General features: G+C 38.9%; 1 long non-coding RNA gene across 1 annotated transcript; it reads left to right on the forward strand.

Moving 5' to 3' along the window:
- Positions 1 to 4,359: 4,359 nt before the first annotated feature.
- LOC130541917 (uncharacterized) lies at positions 4,360 to 5,458 on the forward strand. The gene is made up of 2 exons (XR_008956023.1): positions 4,360 to 4,490; positions 5,340 to 5,458. It is a non-coding gene; the product is annotated as an uncharacterized LOC130541917 (long non-coding RNA).
- The last annotated feature ends 2,368 nt before the right edge of the window (positions 5,459 to 7,826 follow it).

The raw sequence follows: 7,826 nt of genomic DNA on the forward strand, positions 1-7,826 counted from the left end.
GCTTAGTCACAAGGCCACCACTATCTGCAAAGGAGACTCAGGAATATCATCTATGGAAGGACAGCCATGAGCCAAGAGATGGCATAGTTTTTAAGGAAAAATGTGGGGGGGAAACTTAGCGTATAACTAGCTTTGTCCCCCTCAAATCCCTCCAAGCATCACCCAAGTATGTGTGTGTACTTTACCCATTCGCAGGCACAGCCATCTGCTGTCCAAGGAACATCCTGGAAGTCCCATCTGTACTGCACCCAGCTCAAGTCTAGGTTCTCTAGGTAATGGACAACCTCTTTGATCTGGTGTAGAGGTGGCTGCTTATCGTCCAGTGACCTGTAAGCTAAAAGGGCAGTTACCTGTGCTCCCGTCACACCTACACACGCACATGGTGGTAGAGCAGCATCTCCCCCATAAAGACCGCAGTTCGGGAAAGGGAGAAACAAAATGCAAATTCACTGATTCTCCTTCAAATCTACTCATGTAGATTTTCTGCCTTGACAGTTACATACGTGCTTGGCGAGCTCATCCTGCCACACCTGATTCTGCTTCTCTCAGAGTTAATTCTCTTGATCATCATCTTCCTGGGCCCCAGCTGTGCCATTTGGGGGAAGGTCTTCTTTGCTCATTGTCGTATGCTGATATCCAGAGTGAACATGGAGTATGGGCTTGCTAGGGTTCAAATAGTCACCGGCATTTATAAACCAGGTTTGGGATTTCAAAAATTTAGAAGGCTTCTTAATTTTTTTTTTAATGACTACAGACTTTATTTAGATTTATCAGTTCTTCCATGAATATCCTTTTTCTATTCCAAGATGTCATCTAGAATCTCACATTGTGTTTAGTGTTTGTGTCTTCTGAGGCTCCTCCAGTTTATGAATATTTATAAATTCCCATTGTATATTTTTGGGATGCCAATTTTTTCTGAAGTTTATTTATTTAAGTAATCTCTATATCCAACGTGGGGCTCGAACTCACGGCCTCAAGATCAAGAGTCGCATGTTCCACCGACTAAGCCAGCCAGGTGCCGCATACTAAGCTTCTTAATGGTTGTATTTCTTCCAGTCAGTCCTGGGTTCTCATCACCATTCACAAACCTTTGTCTGCATATAGCTCGTAGGCCAGCTTTATTTCCTGGCTTCTGAGATCCATTCTTCTCTGCACCTATTTTAAAGATATCTGAAGCAGTGAGTTTACATGTAAAGGTAACATTCTTAACCTGGTCTATTTCTTTTTTTTTTTCTTTTTTTTTTTTTTTTTTTTTTTTTGGTTTTACTTAATGGTAATTCTTTGAGAAGCAGTAGTTATGAGTCTACTGCTGTTTGAAGTATAGAAACAGGAGGAGGTATTTCCAACCCCATCTGTTCTATTTTGTCTCCGCTTTTAAACGTGCCAATTCTCGCTTATGCTTATTTCTTTCTTGCAATACCTTTCTCAACCCTGCAAAGACTAACCGAATTGAATTAACATTCTGGAACCCTGGCTATATTTTTGGTATGTATGCATGGTCTGCCTTTCAAGTTATCACAATGTTATCAAATATTTTGCCAGCGTATAGCCAGGGTCTCTAGTCTTCTAACCTGATGTACACACACCCTCATCTCCCACCACGTGGCTGCTGATCACACATATTTCAGGTTCTGTTAGCTTGCAAGTGCCGGGTACCAATTTCTATACTGGTCATAGAGAAGTTAAGCTGCTGATAGAAAGAGGTAGTGTGATATATTGAATTAAAATAGGGTTACCATGTAATTTATTTGGGTAGTGAAAGAGAATCCTATCTATAACTTTGCCAACACAACAGGCATAAGACAAGACTCTCCTAAGAAAATTGGGACTATTTCACTCTACTTAAAGTTTAAATATTTAAAGTTTAGAAGTCTGTCTCCCTCTCTTAGGACAGCACCGAGGTGAGTGGTCTGGACTGGCTGTGAGTCTCCTCCCCGTGCGGGCCTTCAGAGAACCAGATTTCTTCCACCTTCTTTCCCTTCTTTTCCATAGAGAGTTTGCCTCATTTGCTCAGTGATACCTGGGTGTTTTAGGTCGAGAGAAAGGGAAGACATATGGAAGCATGCTTACCCGATGATTTAAGGCCAAGACCCGGAGTGGCAGTCACTTCATCGGCATTGTATTTGTGAGAACTTAGTCACATGCTTACACCTGTATAGCAAGGGAGATTTGGAAATGTGGTATCTGAGCGGGCAGTCATGGGCAAGGCAACAACTCTGGTGCTGTGGAAAAATGGAAGAGAGACTTTGGTGGATTTCCAGCAGCATCCACCAAAACACTGATCTTTCTTATAAGGAATTATTAGCTCATTTGCAATTTAAGGGTCAAATTCCCAGTATCTGTAGGCTTCCATAAGTTCTCTGAGATAGTATCTACTTGTGTTCATTAACTCCAATTCATTTACTAAATATCCTAGTTGGAGGATCTTGGGCCTGAAGACTTTACCAAACTTATTGACATATGTGGTCTCTCACCATTATTTTTCATGCTCTTGCTTAGTTTTGTAATATTTTGATAGCATGCCATCTCCCTTTGATATGTATTGATCCCCCCCCTTTTGGGGGTTGATATTACTCTCAATCATGAAATACCAGAATCTTGATTATGACATTAGTTAAGAGATTCCTGGCTTTGCCTACCAAAGGAAAATCCTTTTTAAAATGTATTCTTCCCTTTTCCCTGCTATTATAAATGGATTTCATATTTTCCCTTATAGTATGTAAGAGTAGAGGAAACATCCTAAGAGAGGATACCATCCAAGTGTCCTTTGCTGTCTTTTCATTGCTTTCAAAAAACTCCTGATACTTATCTAGCAATAATAATCATTGAAGAGTTTTTATTCCATTTGAGTGGGGACCATGAACATTTTTTTTTGTGGGAGACTCTAATCCCTCCACACACCCAATGAAGCTAATGGCTGATCGGATTCTTCCCTTTCCTGGGAATGAGAGTTTTCCACCACTTTTCATTACTCATATAATTAACTTTGGGGCTTAGGGATTTACTAATTGGAGCCTTGACAATCACCTACTGTTAGAGAGACTTGTTTTGGCAAAACCACTTGAAGGCAGTTTTCATAGGAGAAGGATGACTTAGCTTTCACCATATTCTGAGAGTGCTGTGTCTGAGTCCTTAGTACTTCTTAACCCTTCAACATCCCCTTTTTCATTTCTACTATTAAGAAGAGTAGTGAAATCTCCCTGTGTGTAGAATAGTAAATGTAAAGTAATCAAGTCCTACGAGATGATTTTTCTCAAGTCTTTTAGCTTTTCTGGGCACATTTACCAGCCTTGAAGTCAGTGAACAATTCCAGCAAGCCAGCCCTGTACTCAGACGAGGTCTGCAGCTGCCTGAAAGACTTGTACTATATGAAAGTTAGGAGTTTTAGGAGTAGGAAAAAACCAGGGGGCTGGGGGGATTGTGTGTGACTCACTGTGGTGCTAGAGATAAAATTGCTTTGCATAAAAACTGCTTAAAGGCAAAAATGCCCATTTATTAATAGATTGTGCAAACGTGAATTTATGAAATTATTAAGTGTGAAATGAACAATTAATGAATGAAGTTTGAAAGGCTCATTTTTGTACTAGGTTATAGTTACTGTAAAGGTGACATTGGAAGGTACTCTCCTGATCCTGCTGTTTTATTTACATGAAATATCAGAAGTATGATGGTGCCTTTTTTTTTTTCGTTTTGGATTTCCCTAACACGGTATATAAAAATACAGCCTTTCATGGGAATTAAAATGAAAGAGTCCTTTCAGAGTTCCCAAAATATTACCCAAACTCTGCCAAGATTGATATGGTCAAAGTTTCCACGAAAAGCATAATTTCATGGAAGTTATGCCTGCTCAGATGTGTACAAAAAATACCAACTTAGTATTTCTTTTTGATATGCACATCAACGAAGAATCAGTTTGGTTTATCATACTGTTCATATTGCCATGTGTGCTGTTACCGCAGTTTTTGTCATTAGAAGGTTAAAGTGCCTTCTTTTCTAGTTTAACATTAAACATACCAATAATTTACTTTTGTAAGTCCTTATCATTTATATGCTTATGTAATACTTTGACATGTCTGAGGCCAATTTGGCAGGAATGATTATGATTTCTTTTCTAATTCTTAACAATGAAGAAAGGGAAGCACAGAGAACTTCAGTGATTTAAGCAAAACCATATAGCAAGCAAACCGAACAAAAATTTAGGTTCCCAGTTCCAAGTCCAATTATTTTCTGACTACTGAAATACCTCCACGATATGCCACAATTGTAGTAAAACTGAATAATATAAAACAATGTATTACATTTAATGTAGTTAGAGTCAAAGACCTCTACTTTATTCTAATGTTATGCCTTAATTTTTAGAACCTGCACTGGCCACTTCAAAGGGTAAAGAAAACAAAGCTATTGGAAAACAAGGTCAAATCTCGACTTGGAGTCTCTGGGTCTGCCCAAGAGAGCTTGAAGAGGAGAGGAAGATGACTGGAGCATTTATGGTAACTATGCTGCCTTTGAGAGATAGCATCATTGTAACCAATACCATGGTCTCATTAACGCAAATTCTAATCTGGCTTTGTGTGAGATTTTCCATTTAGTCCTTGGTTATTGTCCTTCAGTGGAGAGATCTGGCAAATGATATTTGGGTGACCTCATTCCTCTGAAACATGGGCTTAAGCCAGAAATTGAATTCTGCAAAATGGAAATGGCTTGGAGGGAAAGGAAATATGGAGACTGTACTAGAAGTCAGAGAGGTTGTGGACTGAACAAATTAAAAAAAAAAAAAAAGATTGTCTTGGGATTAAATCTGGCATCCCTTTTTAGAATCAATTAACAGGTGGTGCAGTTCCAGGTAGACGGGTTAAAAGAAAAAATTCACCAAATACAGGAGTGTTAGATTTGGTGAGCTATAAGCTGAATTAACTTGACTCTAATGACAATCCAGTTTCCCATGAAGTGGTCGTGTAGATGTGGCAGAACATACGTAAGACTGGCATCATATTCTACTTGAATTTCCACAAGATCTGTAGGTAAAATAAGCTTCAAAATATCACTAGTATGTTGCCTTAATTAAAAGGCAAGAGTAAATTATATCCTGGAGTATCCTAGAATTATAGTGTCTCCACTGTAATAGGCTTTACCATGTGATGTCTCCTACAGAGTTAGAACTGTCACATTTAAAGGGTCAATTTATTGGAATACTTCACTGCTGTTAAACACAGACATACATACATACAAAAAAATGTAACAAATGAGTCTGGAGTATATCTATATATGCTTTCCATGTATATATGGAAAAAGTCACATATCTGAGGTATATTTATACAGTATTATATATCATCATACAGAAACTGAGTTTACTCCTTGCAAAGAACGATGCAGAAGTGGTGCTCGATGCTCCTTGGTGTGACATGGTGTAGTGAAAGGATGTGCTTCAGCAATCCAGCTGGACCAGTTCACATCTCAGGTGTGTAAATTTCTAAATGCAACTTTCTTAATCTTCCTGAACCGCAATTTCCTCATCTGTGTAATGGGGTTGGTAATAAAATGAGATGAGAGGTTTTTGGCAATTCAGTAGGTATGTTGCCTTTTCTACTCTTGTTGTATTTGTTGCATGTGGTGATTAAGTTTTGACACCCAATACCTGTTTTTCTAGTGGGGTAAAACTTTTTAAGTCCTCTGTCATTCATTAGTGTCCTGTAATATATTTAACAACCATAGTTTTGCAATTTGAAAAAATTTATGGGATGTAAATTTACATTTCAATTATATGCCACTTTCTACTACCTGTTCACAGAGTGACTCCTCAAACTACGAAATTTTTGCATGAGTCAGAAATTTTCCAATGCTTTGCAAGTAATTTAGAAACAAGTACTATTCATAAACATTTTTGCTTGTCTCTACTAAGTTTCCAACACTTTCAACTAGCTCATTCCGTGTTCAGGTCATAAACCAACCCCTTATCATGGACGGCAGGAATGAATGAACGCTACATTATAACTCAGTGGAGTAACACACTCTTATCTGATAATGATGGGACTATAACCACTGCTGATTTTAGGACTTTAGAAGCCACATTGGCTGAGCTGACAGCATAATTGCTTAGAGCCTGAAAAACAAGGATTCAGATAAACTGGTCATTCATAAACACAAGATTTCATGCTCTGAATTTTTCCCCAGTTGTGGTAATATTGAGGGAATTGCCAGGTTTCAGAGTCTTGGTCACTCACATTCCATTTTATCAGAATAACCAACTCCCACAGAAATTTTTAGGCTGAATTGCACTTAGCATAATTTTATCAACCCACTCAAGCACTGAAGGCATGTTCTAATGGTTAAGATTCCTCGTGATGGCCTGTGTTTAAGATTTACAAAGCTGTTTTATTTGCACTGATGTGTAAACCCTAGGAGCCATTTCTCAAGCACTTTTCTTCATGCCCATTAAAGTCTTAAATATGTTTTCCCTTCTTCTCTAGGTCAGTAACGCATTCAGACTTCCAATTAAATATGTTGACTTTTTAGCTTCATTACTTACAAAATTATAATATTGACTTTGGCCTATAAAATCTGCCTTATGTGGGGTGCCTGGGTGGCTCAGTCCTTAAGCGTCTGCCTTCGGCTCAGGGCGTGATCCCGGCGTTATGGGATCGAGCCCCACATCAGGCTCCTCTGCTATGAGCCTGCTTCTTCCTCTCCCACTCCGCCTGCTTGTGTTCCCTCTCTCGCTGGCTGTCTCTATCTCTGTCAAATAAATAAATAAAATCTTTAAAAAAAAAAATCTACCTTATGTATTATTGTAGAAAACAAAGTATTATACAGTGATTTATATAACATTTTGAGTTTTCTGTTAAGTTTACAGTGGCATATTAGTGGGATTAATGGTGGGTGAAGTGAGCCTAAATCCAAATATCCCAAAAAGAATGACTTCTTAGTGGTTGAAAAAAATTTCAAGTTGGGTTGAAAAGATCTGTTGGTTTTGTTGCCCACTATTCAACCACCTTCCTTTGATAACAGTATCCTGATTTTTTTTGGAAAGCCTTGACATTCCTCTTTACTCTCATTCTCCATGGCTTGGAGGTTCCTGGTACCATCCCCAGGCTTCGAATATGGGGGTTAATTCTGGTCGGGACCATTGGCATATCCCACACTTCTGGCTACAATGATTGCATTAAGGATGGTCACATGACATAAGTTTTCTAAAGAGAATTGACCACAGAACTTTTTTTTAACTATTGGGGAAAAAGGAGCTCTTTTTCTGATGGGGCTGCTGAACTGCTGTATTGTACATCTGTGACTGTAAAAGACATCTTGCCATCACGTCAACAGAACCTTCCCTAGAATGAAGCCCACATCTTTTTTTTTCTTTTAAGAATTTATTTATTTATTTGACAGAGATAGAGACAGCCAGCGAGAGAGGGAACACAAGCAGGGGGAGTGGGAGAGGAAGAAGCAGGCTCATAGCGGAGGAACCTGATGTGGGGCTCGATCCCATAATGCCAGGATCACGCCCTGAGCTGAAGGCAGACGCTTAACCGCTGTGCCACCCAGGCGCCCCATGAAGCCCACATCTTAAAAACCAGAGCTAAGATATAAAGACAGGCTGCTTGCAACAGTGTTTAATCAGGGTTTGCCTAAAGAAATATTTACTCTTGGAATTCATAAATATGTGAGACAACATTTTCCTTTTATATTTGGTTGGTTTGGTATAGCAATTTCTAATTGGATTTCTGCAACCAAAATAATCTAGCTCATATTTTTTCTTTGCATTCCAAGAAACACCCCTATCCCCTGGATTTGATTAGGTTCTTTGGTAGCGATCACACAGCTAGTATCTC

The sequence above is a fragment of the Ursus arctos genome, unplaced genomic scaffold (assembly GCF_023065955.2).
Source record: "Ursus arctos isolate Adak ecotype North America unplaced genomic scaffold, UrsArc2.0 scaffold_27, whole genome shotgun sequence".
Lineage (NCBI taxonomy): Eukaryota > Metazoa > Chordata > Mammalia > Carnivora > Ursidae > Ursus > Ursus arctos.